Raw genomic sequence first — 16,638 nt, forward strand, 5'->3', positions numbered from 1 at the left:
AGCTCTGGAGTCTTTGCTGCTGCTAAATGGATAGTGTCCCTCAACTACTTCACATTTCTAAACTTCAGTTCCCTCAACCAGAAAAAGAACAGTGCCTATTACATATAGTGCTTTTTTTAAAAAATGAAGCTTAATTAATATATTTCATGTAATATGCTCAGAACAGAGCGTGGCACTTAGTAAATATTTAATGTTTATCTACTGTTCTTATTATTATCATGTTGTTATTCCTGCTTCTTTTGTGAGTGTGCATCCCTGATTGTTGGGATCCAGAGCCTTGTGGCTCTCTGGAGCCATGCAAGCATGGAGGACATGAAATGCAAGTCATCCCACATTTAACGATACCAACTTCATACATATATGCACACACGCCTAGGAAAAAGACATTACTTTAAAGTGTGGGTTGTCATTTGAACGATGAAAGCTCATTGTTAGTGTTAGGATGTTAATCATCTTTGGGGCAGAATTTAATTTCCTCATGTGAATTTTTTTTCCAGACTCTTCTCTAATGAAGATTTTTTTTTTTTTGTTAAAGACTGCATGTAATTGCTTTGAATAACCTCCAACAGAATGAATATGTGTGCCTGAAAATTCTTTCTCAGTGTCCAACCAACATAAGCATGTGGGTGGGGGGGGGGGAGGAGCTCTCGGTACGAGTGGGCATGACCCTTAGTAATTTGGGACAGACTATCTCCTTCTTTGGAAAGTAGTATTTTGAAGTTCTTGTTTTTCTGAGAAATTAAGGATATAGTCACTACTCCATGGGCTCCTTGCATGATTCCATACGTGAACTATTTAGTTTAGCTCTTGACATAGGCAGTTGACAACTCTGTGCCGCTTTCCTTCTCTTTAAATATTTTAGGACCTATTTGAGCCCAGAGTTTCTTCTACATAGGTGTCACCCCAGACATACATTTCCTGACTCATCTGATTTCAATGATGATCAGAGTGACCACAGGCACCATCATAGACACATACGGTATTCTTTCCTAATGAAAGACCCCAACCTCCACGCCTCTGTGTTTCTGCCAACAAACTCTAGAAAAGAAACTGAGGGTAATCCAGAAAGAGCTAAGGCCTTCTTCCCAAACCTGCCTCTTAACACTTATTGTACTTTCTTTCTGTCACTTTTTGTGCAAAAAAAAGAGTAGTGAATGGTGGAAGTGTGGAGTTGTCTACCATTGGCCCTTTCATTTTCTTATTCAATTATTCCTATTTTTAATCATGGCATATGCATAGGTGCCATAAAAAATAAAGATGTATAAGATGTGAATTCTGCATTCAAGGAGTCCCAATTTCAAGGGCAACCTGGTCATTGGCTTTTAACCCTTTATTATTACACCTTCCTTACTGCTACTTCTTCTATATCAGTGCTTCAAATTCCCAGGGATTTGGTAACTGATTTTAAATATTTGGTTCACAGTAAATTTTGCTGTTAGCTTTTGTCTTTTTATTTGATGTACATGCTAACTGCTAGGTTTAGAAATACTAAGAGACCTGGAGGAAAGGGGTGTAGTTGATACATATTACACAAATAAAGCAACAGGTGTCAGTCTCAAACCTTCTCTCCTCCCCCGTCCAACCTCCCCAATCACAATAGAAAATGACTAGAAGGGAAAAGCAGACTTAGCTAGACCCATTCCAGTGGGAAACAGCAAACCTTTGTATTTCATGGAACCTTGTTAGCATCACATTTAATCTAAATGTTATCATAATTATTATAACTTTACATTTATACAGCACTGGGTCTCTGGGGAGGAAAATGTGCTATGAATATAAAATAAGACGATCAAGCATTGCCCATCCCTTCTAGGAGATGGAATATCTAGTTTTCCTTGTGTGTGTATGTGTGTGTGTGTGTGTATGTGTGTGTGTTTGGGTTTTTTGTTTTGTTTTGTTTTGTTTTTTTGTTTTTCATTCCCTGACTCATTCTTTGAGGCAACACCTAGATGTGATGCCTGGGGGCTGATTCTCTTCTTGGTAGGATCTACTTGGGAAAATGTAGAGGGGGAAAGTTATGGTGAAGGCAAAGTGCATTTGTGGTCAAAGGGAATAATTTTTGCAAAGATTAAAAAAGGAAAAGAAGTATGATTTATTAACTGCCTAGTAAAACTCAAGTCTTGAGTTACTTGCTTTACATATTTAATTTAACAGTAACTAAAATTCTAGGAGAAGTATTATTTATCCCTATTTTAGAGTTATGGAAAAAGAAGCTCATTTAAATTCTTGCTTGCTCAAGGTCATTTAATGAATATATGGTAGATGTTGAATTTAAACTTCTCTGTCTCCTTCAAAGTTCTCGCTCCTCTTGAAGTGATTAAAAACCAATTTGTGATCTTGTCTGGATGCTACGTGGGCAAGGGGTTCAGCAGCTGTATACTGCCTGGCCTTGTGCTATATGTGAAGGATGCCACAGACCTATAAATCCAGGATTCCCCTTCAAGAATTTTCAAGAGAGAAATAGGATTGATGCACAGAGCCCTAGAACAATTGATCCCTGGTGTACTTGAGTTAAATTGGAAACCAGGAAGACTATTGGAATTGAGAGAACAAGGAGAGAACTAGAGGCTTATTGGAAGGGAAGCTACAGCAGAGTCTCAGAGAACAGGAATGCAGAGCAAAGGGCAAAGGGCATTATGGAAAAGGAGGTACATGCCCCAAGGCCCAGAGTTAGCTCTGTAAGGTTGAAGACAGTGCTGCCTGGGGGAACAAAACCAGCTGCTCCTGAAAGGAGACAAAAAGTGTAGGTTGAGAAGCCTTGGGCCTTGTGCTTTCCTCCCAAACCCAAGGCTAATTTATTTCTCATTCCCTCCTAGGTCACTGGGCAGCTTGGCAGAAAGCACAGTTTGGTGCTTATCACTCAGAGGTTAGGTGGTTGCTCCATTTACATCCTCCAGTATCCCAGGCATCTGTAGAGACTGCTGGATCTCTCTTGCTACCAGGGATTATAGGGAGGTCAGATGGAAAAGCTCAGAACTAGAAGAGCTTGGCTGCATGCAGGGTACATTACCCAGTGCAGGGAGGTAAGCATAGGCTGGTCTCTTGAGTCCAAAATCATGACACTGTTTACTGGGGCAGGAATTCCTGGGTAGTTTTTCAACTTTAGCAGAAATCCCTGCAGTGCAGAATGTGAAAAGACAGGCAGGTGTCTTGAGATGGGATGACAGAGACAAGGGACAAAAATCAGGGACAACATGGAATTGCTAATAGAGTGAGTCCTACCTGGAACCTAGTTTGTATTGAAAGTCACAAACCAACAGAAAAATAAAATCAACCAAGAGGTAAAAAGCAACTTGGTTTAGATTGTTACAAAAACATTTAAAGAGCTTATACACAACTCATTTTAAAGTGAATTAACAGGAGGCATAACACTACAGTGGCGCGGTAGCATGACTCACTATGTCATAGTCCTGAAAACCCTTCCTGTCTCCCCAGTTCTCCAGCAGAACACCTAATGCTGTGACATGGTGCATAGAGCTTTAAGTTATTAGTATCTTTAATAAAAATAAAACATGCTTATGGTATAAAAATTTAAATACACTGGGCACCACCACTGTAATTCAAGTGACTTAGGAGGATGAGGCAGGAGGATCACAAGTTTCAGACTTGCCAACTTAGGGAGACCCTGTCTCAAAGTTAAAAAAAAAAAAAGGCCTGGGGATGTACTTCAGTGATGAAATACCTCTGGGTTTAATCCTTGCCCCTCCCTCACATACATACGAAATTAAATACAATAGTAGAGTATAAGAAATCATGTAAATAGTCACTTCCTGGTCCCTAACGGTCCATATGTAAAGCTGCTTGCATTTTTCAGTGCTTGCCAGACTCCTGATGGTCATCTTTGACTGAAATTCCCTGGTTCATGTCTCACTGATGCTTTCTCCAGCCAGGTTAGATTATTTTCAGTTATTCATATGTTCAGGGCCATTTCATGTCCCCAAGCTTTTGATCAGGCAGCTCCTGTTGCCTCCAATCTCATTTTCTCACTAGCCCCCTGCCTCCTACCCTCTGCTTGGTGACAACTTCAACTCAGCTTCATATCCAGTCCAATGTCACTCGCTCTATGACATTTTCCCCAAACATCCCTACAGATCTGCTCATCATCTTTTTAAACTCCCATCATATCCTAAACGCACATCATAGTGTCTGGTTTCTTGTCTTTCTCGTCTTGCTGATTCATTACTGCTTGAAAACTGAGATTGTCTACTCAGCTCTCTGTTCTGAGAATTAGCAAACAGATGGGTACAAAATAAGAGCTCTCAGTGAATGTTGGTGGAATGCACGGATGGTTGGATTTTTGGCTGGATGGATGGATGGGTAGATGTACACATTACATGTACCAAAACAAACTCAGAAAAGCCCTTTAATTCCCTGATGTGATCAAAAGGAGAGAAAAGAAAATGAGAAAGATGAGAGGGAAAGTAGTTCAATATTAAAAAAAGATGGAAAAAATCCTAATAGCCAAATGAAGAGAGAAATAGGAAAAAAGAAACATATATAAAAGGTCTAATACATTTAAAAGGACAGTAAGATAAGCCATTCTAGTCACACTCGATTATTTACTTAGATCTGTTTGTTATAGAAACAATACTGTGTTTCATAGTTCTTTATATTCTCTTCATTTTTAAACTCCCAGAGAAAGGTTTCTAGGTGGATAGATTGAAGAGCCCACTGAGGAAGAAAGCACTACCTAAACTGCCATGTCAGTGAGAGAAGAGATGTTATCTTGTAATGCGAAGAACTAATTTCTGTAAGAAGTCAGATAGTGTTAACAACAAAATAATGAATGACATACTGTGAGGGGTCTGGGTCCGCAGGCAAAGTCTTAAGCTACGGATAACATTCCAATGCCACAATGGCCTGCCTTGTTCCCCAAATTATCTCTGCCCACTACTATATCATTACCTTGTTAGGTGGCCAGAGGTCTATTTTTGCACCTAGGCTCTGGAATTTACCTGGAGAGCTCACTCCTGGATTGAATAGTTCTTCTGAGGAGGACCTCTTAGATCTAGCAGGCTTGCTGTCTGCAACCCTCTGCATACCTAGGGCCATGAAGCAGGGGTTGTTTTGAGAAGTATAAATTCCTCCAAATTTAGATCTGTAGTTGAGTGAGATGATGTTGATGTAATTATGCTTAATTGCTAAAACCCCCAGAATTCAAAAAGGAAAGCATTCCAAGGTGAGGCAGCCTAGTGTTGCCATGAAGTGGAACTTCTTGTTCTGCCTTCTTGGGCCTGGGAAATATTATCATAGAAAAGGAATCCTCCCATCAGGAGAAAAAGTCTAGGGATACAAGATAGTAAAAAAACTTTGCAGAACAAGGGAAGGATTTACAAGAGGGATAAATTAGGAGTAGAATTAAGATACTTTTGTGCCAGGAATAAACTAGAGTTAAACCTAAGTAAGAGTTAGTGAAAGAAGAGGATCTGGGAGGACTCAATCAGGGACTCGAGCTTGCCCCCAGGGTAGGACTAAAGAAAAAGCTCCCTTCTTTCCTAATACACTCGGTAATATTATAACTTTTCAAAGCAAGTTGTATTAGTTTGAAATTAGAAAAATTAAATTCAAAAATAAGGGGTAAAATAGAAAACTATTGTTTCAACACAAGTGCCAGAGAGAGCTGTCTGAGAAAACAAAAGGGCTCAAGATCTGGCCTTCTTAGTCCTCTGGTCTCCAAAACAGCACTGAATCCTTCCCATGTCATGTGCCTACATGGATCTTCTTGGCATTTTCTTAACCGCCAGGAACCAGGCTGAGAAGTAACTCAAGACCTGCTAAAGTGGGGGTAGGAGCCTTGAGGAGGCAAGGCATCTTGCAAGAATCAGCCCCAGCCTCTTTGCTGGGAAGGGAGGAGAGGCCACCTGCCTGGTGTGTTTGCTAACACACAGGAGCTGCGGCCTGTAATCATCATTAGCTCACTTTGGTGTTTACTGACTGTTATTAATTAGAATGAGCAAACTTGGCATTAATGTGCCTGCCATAAGGATGAAGGCTCTTACTGCACAACCATCCTGCATAAGCGGCTACAAGTGGGACTCATTTACCAACTGTTACCAGGATGACACAGGCCACGGGCACCAGCCTGGGTAGGAGAGCAGGCTCGGACCTGTTTCTCTAGAAATTCAGAGTTAGGGGGAGCTGTGCTGGATCAAAGAGGAGCACAGCCTCTCTCTACCCTGTTCCTGTGGGAGCTGCTAGCCTCAAAAACAGCCCAGGCAACCCCCATGATTCTTGGTGACCAGACAGAACTTTACTCTAGCCCTAGCTGCTACAGGTTTTTCCCCAGTCAGAAAATCACTGAGTACAACTTCTTTTATAAGCCTGTGGGCCAGTGTCCTGCTGTCCCTCAGGGTGGAGCATGCCCTTGAATCTTGGTAAAGAGTCTATGGGTGCACACAGTTGCCAAGAAAGAGAAAGCATTATCAAGTACTCTGATCAATCATAGAATACGCAGATCTTCATGTTTCTCTGGAAGCGAATCTATACTTGTGTATTTTTCCTCTCTGAATAACCAACTTTTAAGAAGAATACTATCCTATGTGGGAAATTCAGAAGCAGAGGAGGTAGGACAACATGTCAGATATATTCTTGGTTATATGACCTGAGATGCAGACAAGAGTCTTTAGAGAAAACGGCAAAATTTGAAATAGCTCACGTAGAATACAAAACTTTTGTCCCCAAATCCCAGACACCATATTTGCTCAATAGAATCTTTCTATAGAATCTTTCCTGTATTTTACATATATAAAATATACAATATTGTCCTGAGTCCTATTTATGAGTTGACTTATATTTTTATTTTTAATAATAATAAAAGACACATAAGTTCTAGATTATGACTTCCAACCTACATTAATGTACATATGTGGATTTCACTGACATATTCACAGAACTGAAAACTTGAGACTTAATGGGTCAACAGAAGAGAGAAATTCATTGAACCCAGAAAAACCACATGCTCACTCTCAACTTCCCTGAAAGAGGCAGTATTATTGTCATCTGTGTAGGAAGGGCACCAGGGACATGTCCTCCAAGCTTTGGACTCCATATTTTGGATGGTTTGGGGAAACATTTTTTACTTTCCAGGGGATCTAGTCAGGGCCAGAAACACTTCAGGACTCAAGGCTCATCAGCCAGGGAAATTAGCACCAGCATCCATGTGGCACACACACCTGATGAGGAGCAAGACTGCACCCTCCTCACACACAGCTTCTTTCTTCCTTCCTACTTTGGTTACAGTGGATAGTGGGTCTGCATAGGTGAGGGTACTCTGCCTGGCTACCAGTAAGTATTTATGCTTTTTGAAAGGAATCATGAGTAGAAGTAGGGGCCTTGTGAAAAATAGTGAGAGCTGATAGAGAAGGACACTAAAATAGGGGTAGATTCAGATAAGCTGTAAATTTGAGAAAATGATAAGTTAGGGTTTTGTGTCACCCAAGACACTAGAAGATCTCATAAAGTCTACAGAGGAAAGCTAGAAGACAACTGCACATTTCTGAGCTCTCAGTAGCTATGAGAAGCAAAAACCCTTTCATCAGAGTTTTGCTCCATGGTGAACAACTTTGTTCCAAGTGAACAGTACTTATGCTTGTCACTGTCATCATGTGTTAGACACCCAGGAGCTCACAGTGCAGCTCTGAAGTGGAACTGGTTGCTATCTTTCTGCTACATGTGCTGTTGGACATCTAGTCACCCATCAGGCCTTTGGGGAAACTCATGCAACTTCAAGACCCATCTCAAAAGCCACCTCTGTGAGGCCTATTTGACTCTCCACACTGAGTGGGTTTCTTCATCCTCTGTAGTTCTTTTAGACTGTGTATATTCCTTGAATGAAAATAAAGCATGGAGATAAAATGGACAGTCTTTCTCATTTGGATGTGAGCTGGTCAAGGTCAATACTTGTATTTTATTTACTTCTCTAACCCTCTAGAACCAATGTCTGGTACACTGTAGGTACCAACATATGAGACAAAGGTCTTCCAGAAGCTGCCCTTCTATTAAAAATGTATTGGTATTTACCAATAAGAAAACAGAGGATCAATAAATTTCGTTAAGAATGAGCCAGTATATAAACACATCAGCAGTAAAATTTTTAAGGCAATTTTGATATAATGGTTTGGAGGAAGTGGAAGGGGAAGGAGGCTACACTTATTGAGCAATTACTTTTTCCCTATATGCCACAGAAGATTTTTAAAAATATTTTATGTGATTCCGCTCTCACTACAACTTGCAAATAAGTATTATTATTCTCATGCATCCAATCCTTAGATGTTTATTGAATTCTTATTCTCTAGAGGTCTGTTGTAAATGGTCCAGTGGTAAACAAGAAGCAGAGAGGGTCTTATGGGTTGTTTAATCTATGGTTCTGCAGCTCAGACAAGTGTCTCGCCTGGTTTCACATAGCTCCCAAGGTTCATCTGGAATGTAATCCGGTCTATATGGTTCTAAGGTCTATTCTCTTTACACATTTTAGGTGACACATGTCCCAGAAAAGTTGAACCAAGGTATTCTGGATTTTTATTCAGAATACCTTGGTCCAACTTTGCACAACCAAGAAGTGCATCCTGAGAATAAACAAACAAAGACAAATTGCAATTCTGGAGCATTCTGGGGCCTCCAAATAGCTTTTGGTGATGTTTAACAGATTCCATCCTTTCATCAGTGGCTACTGGGCTTAGGATCAGACATTACATGGGGGAAGAAGAGAAATGCTTCTCTGTCACTTTAAGTCCAAAATTGTTTTCAGGTGTTTGTTTAGAGTTAGAACAGGGAGGCTGCCCGCCATGCAGGGAAGAGGGTGGACGTGGCCTCCTTTAGACCTCTCCTCATCAGAGGTACTGTTTTGAGTAATGAGGAGGCATAGGAATTGATTTGATGCTAATGAATAATCAGCTGCCATCAATAATTGTAATCACTAATCTGGTGCAATTAGAGGCAATTATAATAAATGTAATTTCCTCCCGAGCCACTAACGAACTACAGAAATATGAATTGAGTTAAGGGGGCTGGCAGTGATTTATGTGATTTTGAGATCATGAATTTCATTATCTTGGTAAAGAGTCTTAAAGGGACAAGGTGCTATTCTGATTCCACACCTACCTAACAAGAAGCTTGAAAATACAGTTCCATAGATGATCAGCACAGAGGTTCCTGTATTTCTCTTATAACAAGCATTAAGTAATCCTAGAGACCTGCACAAACTCAGCTTGTACTGTCATGTGAATCCCATGTCCTTTACATTCTGCCTACTGCTGAGATATCCTGAGTTAGTACCTCCAAGTCCTGAAGAACAAGAAATACATGTAGGTAGTCCAATCGATGCTTTGGCAGCAGGTGTTGACAGGAACATCTGAATGGAGACATGACTTTTTTTTTTTTAATTCAGTCATGCCTATTGATTGGCCCATGACCCTCTCTATGTCAAAATGAATCACAAATTTTAAAAGAAAGGCATCTTTATGTAAATTTAATGGTTTTAGAAGTTGTCAGTATCTTTTAAAAATGCTGAAATAGCTTTAATTACATTAGCTCTGTTCTCAGAAATTTCGAATGGCTGTCTATTTTCTACTTAATCAGCCAGGTTTTTCAAGGGGGCTCCACAACAGTGCCCTAAATAATTGTGATGAACCTTAGTCATCAAAAATGAAATGAGAGGTAAGGTGGCTATCTTCCTGCTTGCTCAGAACTGAGGACGCTCACGGGATTCAGGACTTTTGTGCTAAAACTGAAAAGTCTTGGGCAAACAGAGATGAGTTATTCCCATGGAGATGAGGTCTAAGAGGAAGAAGCCAGAGAATGTAGAGAAGATTAGACTTTATTTTCATAGCACTTAGAATAAAATTCAGCCTCCTTGCCATGAACTTTAAGGCTCTTCAGGGTCTGGCCTACGATGAGTCTGCCCCTTCTCCTGTCCTTCTGGTGACTCCAGAATTATCATTCCACAGGGGCTCCTTGTTCTGTCCTCAAGTCTTTCCATTGCCTGGAGGACTCTCTAGCACTAATTTTTTTCAGGGTTGGTTCTCTGTGTTCTTCACGTCTTATCTTAAATGGCCCCTCGCCCAGTTGGGCTCCCAGACAATGATGATCATGGTACAATCTGTATGTGGACATGTGCTTTCACCTTACTCTGTATCACTGGCTGCCAAGACTCTGGTCAGCAGGATTGCCTCACAATGACAGGCTCTAATACCATCAAATGAGTGATAGAAACATTCTCTAGTCTCACTGGCCACTGTGCCTGCACCTCTACCCACCCCATTCACACTCTCCTGTGCTCTAAACTCCTCTGACTTCACGCTTCTACGTCTGCCTAAAATGCCTTCCCACAATGACTCTTAGCTAAAAATTTTCCAGAAGGTAACTTCTGCAAGGCTTTCTCTGGCTCCTTAGACAGTTCATTTATTTTTTAATTAACTGATAAAAAACAGTTGTATATAGTTATGGTATGCAATGTGAGGTTTTGATATATGTATACATTGTGGAATAATTAAATCAAGCTAATTTACACATGTATCCACTCACACACATTTATTATTTTTTTATCATAAGAACATTTGAAATATATTATCTTAGCAATTTTAAAATATACATTATTTTTAACTGTAGTCACCCTGCTGCGCAATAGTTCTTTTTGTCTAAATTAAACTTTGTATCTTTTGACCAAAATCAGTCCCATCTTGTACTTTTATAAATTCCTTGCATGTACTGTAGGTCAGGTACTTTATTCCGTATTACATCAAACCATTCTGTATCTTCATCTCTATTAGATGGTTCTGTCCTGGAGGGCAGTGAGCTCCATCCCCTGGGCTCTGCTTCCCTAGCTGTGAGAATGCACTGAAACAATGGAGGTAAACACTACCTCAACTAGGAGTGAGGATTGTGCAAGCTTCCTGCATGCAGCCTTATACAGAGGAGGATCTTCTACACATAGTAGGATCCTTGACTTGAATAGGATCAGAGCTCACCTACTTGGTGCAGTGATAGAAAAATAAACCTAAGATTCACCAACCTCGATTCTAGTTGTAGGCATGCCAAAAACAGTGTACATGGCACTGGCCAAGTCCCTTTATCCCTGCCTGTGTATAAAATGAGGCGATACTGTTCAGATTTCCCAAGTACTTCGAGCTCTTAACATTCTACAGTCCTGTGCATTGTTGAAAATGCAGGGGGACAGGATGAGGGAGGGTAAATCTCACATGTTCATGTTTAAAATTTCAAATGGAGCAAGTTGTTGTTTTCTCCCCTTCCCTTCTCCCTGGTGGTAGCAAACAAGCAATAAATATGGAAATCCTAAAAGCCAGAGAAAATAGTGAGTGTTCTCCATCTTGCTGACAAAGTACACAGAGGCTGCGTCACAAAATGAATGGGCTTATCCCTCTGCTGTGCTTGCATGAATTCCTCCTGGCCTGAGCATGGCTGGACCATTCACAAGATAGGTGTCCTTTGTTCTGGAACACTGGGTCCCCTGCCCCTGTGTGCCGGCCTGGGACCACTGTGGAGTGAAAGTATGTGTGCTTTACCAAACAGCCCCAAACAGCTGGAATTCTTGCTTGGTGAAATGACTCAAAGGGGATAGAAACAATACAGGTGAGTAGGGAGGGTAGTTCTGGGAGAGAGTAGAAGAAAAGAAAAAAACAAAAGCAAGACAAAATGTTCCAGCTGCATGCAGCCAAATCCTTTCCTGCCAAGGGACAGGTAACTGTGTTCAAAATTGTGCAGACATACTCAGTAATTGCTCTGCACTTTCTCTTGTCTGCCTTTTAAGCACAAGCCAGGATCACTTCTGACTCCCATTACCAGCCAACGTCCCAGGAAGAACCTGAAGTAATAAGAGCCTTTTAAAGCTGATCTTCAGCAGCCTCTTCCCAAGATGGCAGCTGGAGTGGATGTACTGGTATTTAGCAGACCTGTCAGCTCCTGCTTCACCAGCTGCCTCCTCCTGATTCTGTTGCTGTTCCTCTTGTCTCCCCTGGAAGGCAGCAGCTTGAGGCCTAGGTGGCCCCTAGTTAGGTCCGTGCTACTTCCCCTACATAGGACACAGACTGACAAGCCTTAGTCTTCACCAAGCACTGTCAGGATGGGGGTCAAGAAACTACTCCCTTCTTATTTCTTCAATGCCAATGTCCCACACATATCCAATTCCATCTTTTTTCTTTAACTTTATTCTAGGTGAAAATGTTCATCTCTCTGGACCAATCTCTTGCATCCTTCTATGAGTCACTCAGCAAGAAAAATATGCTTTTCCCTCTGGGTCTGCAATCTCTTATAGGTTCAATACACATTGAACTTTCATTCTCACACTGATGATGTTCAGGGTGATGAGGGTGGTATGGGTCTACAAGTACCAGAATAGCATCAAGGCAGGAAGGAAAGAATGTTGTAGTACAGGTCAGAATAATGCTACTCAGTTTTTCCCTGAGGTAGGTCCCCTTTGAGGCATTACTTATAGGAATCTACCCACTTGAAGCTCATCTTTGTCCCTTTTTCTGTCCAAAATTTATAGACTTCCAGTTATAGCTAAATTTCACTTCCCTCCATGAAATGATCCCAGATTTTTTTTTCATGGATGATCACCTTCTCAACTCCTTCCAGATGTGTCTACATCACACTATTTAGCACTGTTCTGGAAAAGGTTGAGTAATTATTTTACATGTATACATCCTGCTTCCTTAAGTAGAATATATTCTTTATAAAATCAAAAGTGTCAGATTGATGGATGAGTAGCAGAGAGATAGATGAATTTCTGATAAAGAAAATTAAGTAAAATTTTAATTGTAGAATCTAGTGCTGTGTTTATGGGTATTAACTCTAAAATTCTTTCATTTTTTTCTGAATGTTTTATAATTTTCATTGAAAAAAAAGGTTGAAAAAATGAAGTTTCTCAAAAAAAACTGCTTCATTCATTCATCTGTCTATGTAACAAACTTTTATGAAGTACTAATTGCTTGGCTCCTTACTCTGTGTATGTCCTCTGCAATTGAAGCCAGATTTAAAGTTAGGTAGTCAGTGTAGTTAGGTAAATCGGGTCTAATACCGAGTGAAATCTAAAATGGAGGCCATGCTGGGAATGACTCAGGGAAAACACAGGACAATTCATGGAATGTTGACGAAGTCCCAAAAAGGCCCTAGGCCAAAGTCCACCTCAAAGAAGTATTGATGAACTGCCCCCAACAGATTTGGAGATAGCCCATCCCAGAGGAGTGATAAGCCCATCCCAAAAGTCCTCCCTGCCCTTTTGGTCCACCTGTGTCCCACCCCTCGGGCTCTCCAACCTACATTTCATCACCAAACCTATAAAAAGGGGAACACGTTTGCCCGCCAACTGGATTCCACCTCTTGGGTCCCCTTCTTCCTCCGGGAGAAGTCTTTTCTGCTGTCCTTTAATAAACTTCTAATTTCTACTCTGACCTTGCCTCGGCGTGCTTCTTTGGTGTTATTCTTCAACATCGGGGAAGCAAGGACTCGTCACCGGTCAACAGCGGTAACACAATGACCAGGATGATGCCGAGAAAATATGGAAGATGCTCCAAAAAATAATTGCTGTCCACTCATGTTCCATTGATTCATATTCCACACTGTATCTATTTTTCTGATTTGTCATCCAACTGACAACATTCACCTTGTAGGCTTGGAAAATCTTAGGGGCACCAAGCTCCAATAGTCCTACTGCCCTGGCCCACTTCCCATCTCTTCTGTCTCAACCTGACCCACTAAGAACCAGCATATAACCATGACTACTGGAGTTCCAGTGATCTATTCAACCATTAGAACTGACTCAGGAAAGAGAAGATAGAATTAATCATAGACTGTCTCCCACTAAGTTCTTCCTCTACTGAGGAAAAGAGGAAATAATGTAAGTGCTACTACCCAACTACCCAATCTATACCTTTGTTATAATATTAGCTTTTTTTTTGGGGGGGGGGGTACTGGGGAGTGAATCCAGGGGTGTTAAATCACTGAGCCACACCCCAGCCCATTATCAGCTTTTTGACAAGGAAAAAAAATCATTCTTTCTGGTAGAGGATTGTCTGTAATTCTTCCTCAGATATCAGATAATGAAAGGGTAAAGTTTCTAAGCTGGAAAGCTTGAATTAAAATGTAAAAGATTAGGTATTATTAAGTTCCTCTGTTACACCCAGAACCTGAAATTCCTGAGATAGTTAAAAACAATGCCCTACTGGCCATTTAGCCTAGGGCCCTGTGCAGTTTGTCACAGGGCCCGAACTAATCAATTTGAATGTGTACCCCACTTAGAAGTGACCAATCACCCCTGCTCAAACTGTTCCCGCCAATGAATGTGCTAATCACGTCTCAGAATTGTTGCTCAATTTTCCCGCGCCTCATGATGATTTGTTCTGATGTATGCAAAGCCCACCGCCCTCTCCAAAAAGTGTACTTAAGCTCTGCTTGACCTCTGCTCTGGGCTCTGGGCTGCTCTCCCTTCTTGAGTGAGCACAGAGCCCCAGCACGCTGGAACGGATCCCTAATAAATCCCCCTTGCCATTGCATGAAGCTAGTCTCGTGTGGTCTCTCCTTCTCTGACGCTTCGCCAGACCCTTTACAATATGTTTGGTATATCAAGTCAGTAGAATTCTATGAATATTCATTCAACCATGCTTGGGAATGGCTGTTCTGGGTCAGTCATCATATTAAGCAAAAGGGAAGCCCAAAGTAAGTCAGTCCAGGCCCTGTTCTTGGATAGGTGGTGATCTCAGGAGTGAGGCAGATGCTCAGTGTCAAGGCTATGAGAGAACTGTGCTGAGGGAGAAGCACGCAGGGGATGTGATGTGCTGATTTCTTATTGGGGTAACTGCATTCCTTGCCTCCTTCCCTCTGGGGACTTAAATGTCAAGTCTGTGCACCTGGAATGGGATGGGATAGAGCTTCTGATAAGAACCTTTATGCCATTTAGGCAGTACTGAAAAAAAAAAACTGTCATGAATTTCAAAATAACATCAAATGAGGAGGTGAGGGTATGGGTCCTTAGAAATATTTGCTTGTTTATGGTCAGAGGCTTGCAAGAGACACTTAATAAATATACAATGATTGATTTCTTCCAATAGTACCTAATGTCTTCACTATTGGTTTGGCAATTAATCATGGACCACAGTGTTATGTGACATCGCCTATATTATTGAGTTAAGTTGTTATTTATTTTGTATGTTGTTATTTAAATTTTTACAAGTGTTTTATTATCACTCTTAGCTAAAATTTAAGATACCAGAAGTCAAGTCTGTGCCTCCCACTGTGGTAGCATAGAGCCTGGTTCACAGTAGGTGCTCAATCAACACATTAATTAAGTCCTTCTTCTGCCTAGGGCCCCCTCATGCTTCTTTTGTCCCAGAGAGCTCACAGCTGTCCCTTGGACCACCCTGAGCCACAGGGCAGGCAGACAAATGAGTCTCATCTACCTTCCCTCCAGAGGCAAACTCAATGTGAATTTTAAAGACATGTTCCGTGATGGGTGCAGAGTGAAACTGCTTGCAAGGAAAGGTCTTTTCTCTGTCTTTCTTCGGCGCCACTGGAGCGTCTCCTTCCATTGAAAATACAGGGATTTGTGCCGCGTGATTGTGCAGCTGGGGCGGGCTGAGTCCACAAGGGCTCAGCATGCTCTGAAGGGCTTTGTGCTCCAGGAATGTGGGCAGGGCACCTGGCTCAGCCGGAGCACACCCCTCTTTCTCTAGAGGCCAAAGAGCAACCCTTTCTGCTAGCAACTTTCCAGTAATGGCTCTGTGCCCAAAATTATATCAGTTTGATATAGAGATTTTTTTTTAATCTACTCCTATCCTCTCCTCAAAATATCATAATAGGGCTTGTTATTTGGGGCAAAAAAAAAAAAAAATCAAGCACATGGTATTCTTTTATGTTGGATGAGGAGCTAAAGAACTATCAATTATTAAGCACCTATAATATGCCAGAGAACTCTTTACATGCTTTAACCCTAACACTAACAGGAGATTTTTGGTTAGGTACTACTCCCATTTTGCAAGAGAGGAGCAAGACTTGAAGATGCTTTATATCTTACTTAACATCATACACAAACAATTAAAATTTGTTTCTAAAGCCTGTGTGTGTGTGTGTGTTCCAATTCTCACCACTTGTACAATTTACCATGAGTATCTAGAGACATTTGACTACATCCATGTTTTTAATGGAGACTGTTCACTCTGCCGAACGGCCAGGTGGTGGCAGAGGCTGGGTGATGGCAGCTTTGGATGCTCTCAGAGATGTCGTAAGCGTTTCACTTATTATTCAGGGTAACATCCAACAAAGTGACGACTTCTTTCCTTGCTATCAGTATCTACTGCCAGCTGTTCACTTGGATTGGGGGATATGAGGGATTTAATTCTGAATTCGCAAATGCAGCTAAACCTCCCTCTGAGAGGAGCTGTGGGGATTAGCGCTTATGGCTCAGGACTGCCTGGCAAGGCAGAGGCCCAGGGGAGAAGGAGAATCTCTGGTGGGAGAAAATAACATGCCACCAGGGACGCTGGCTGGGGGGTCTATGCCGTGGGAGAGAGGCCTTCAAATCTACAGGGAAATGCGGTGAATAAACTTCCAACTTCTAGCTGACATCTGCTTTTGGTGCTGGACGCAAACCATCCTGTTTTTCTATGTGTACGTGCTTAGCTTCGCTGC

The sequence above is a fragment of the Spermophilus citellus genome, assembly GCF_964194105.1.
Source record: "Spermophilus citellus genome assembly, chromosome: 2".
NCBI lineage: Eukaryota > Metazoa > Chordata > Mammalia > Rodentia > Sciuridae > Spermophilus > Spermophilus citellus.